The following is a 918-nucleotide window of genomic DNA, read 5'->3' on the forward strand; positions in this document are numbered from 1 at the left end:
GATCAAAATCTCCATCTCACAAATTTTTTAGAGTTGTGTGCGACATTCAAAATGAATGGGGTGAGTAATGATGCTGTAAGATTAAGATTATTCTCGTTTTCATTAAGAGACAGAGCTGAGAGTTGGTTGAATTCATTACAAGCCAACTCTATAGTTACTTGGGAAGATTTGGCTCAGAAATTCCTTGGTAAATATTTGCCTCCTGCGAAGTCAGCCCGAATAAGAGGAGAGAGTAATAACTTCCATCAGTTGGATGGAGAGTCTTTATATGATGCATGGTAACGTTTTAAAGAGTTGCAAAGGAAATGCCCACATCATGGAATAGAAAAGTGGCTGCTAGTTCATACATTCTACAATGGTTTGGGGGGGGGGGGGGGGGGGGAATACAAGGACAATTATAGATGCAGCATCGGGAGGAGCGTTTATGAGAAAAAGCGTTAATGAAGCATATGAATTATTGGAAGAGATGGCCATGAATAACTATAATTGGCTTACTGAGCATGAGAATAAGAAGGTAGCATGAGTGTTAGTTCGACCCTATTGCTTTATTGGCTGCTCAAGTGGCATCTCTAACCAACAATTGCAGCAGGATAACCTCGTCGCACAAAAAATGCAAGTACAAAATGTAATGAGTTGTGAGTTTGTGGGGGACCACATTCGTATGAACAATTCCCGAGCACAACTAGTTGCTCAACAGATGTAAATAATATGCCTTTGGAACAGGCACAGGTTATTGGTAACTTTTCAAGACCTGCACCCAACACCTACTCAAATTCATATACTCTTGCATGGAAAAACACCCTAACTTGTCTTGGAAAAATAATCAATGGTTACAACCGCAGTAGCCACAATACCCACCTCAACAACCCCCTCATCAACCGACTTATGGACAACATTCTAGACCTTATTATGATCCAA

General features: G+C 40.5%; 1 non-coding gene across 1 annotated transcript; it reads right to left on the reverse strand.

Annotated features, from left to right (window-relative positions):
• Positions 1–218: 218 nt before the first annotated feature.
• LOC133781139 (small nucleolar RNA R71) lies at positions 219–323 on the reverse strand. Its single transcript, XR_009869933.1, has one exon. It is a non-coding gene; the product is annotated as a small nucleolar RNA R71 (small nucleolar RNA).
• Positions 324–918: the final 595 nt, after the last annotated feature.

The sequence above is a fragment of the Humulus lupulus genome, chromosome 5 (assembly GCF_963169125.1).
Source record: "Humulus lupulus chromosome 5, drHumLupu1.1, whole genome shotgun sequence".
Lineage (NCBI taxonomy): Eukaryota > Viridiplantae > Streptophyta > Magnoliopsida > Rosales > Cannabaceae > Humulus > Humulus lupulus.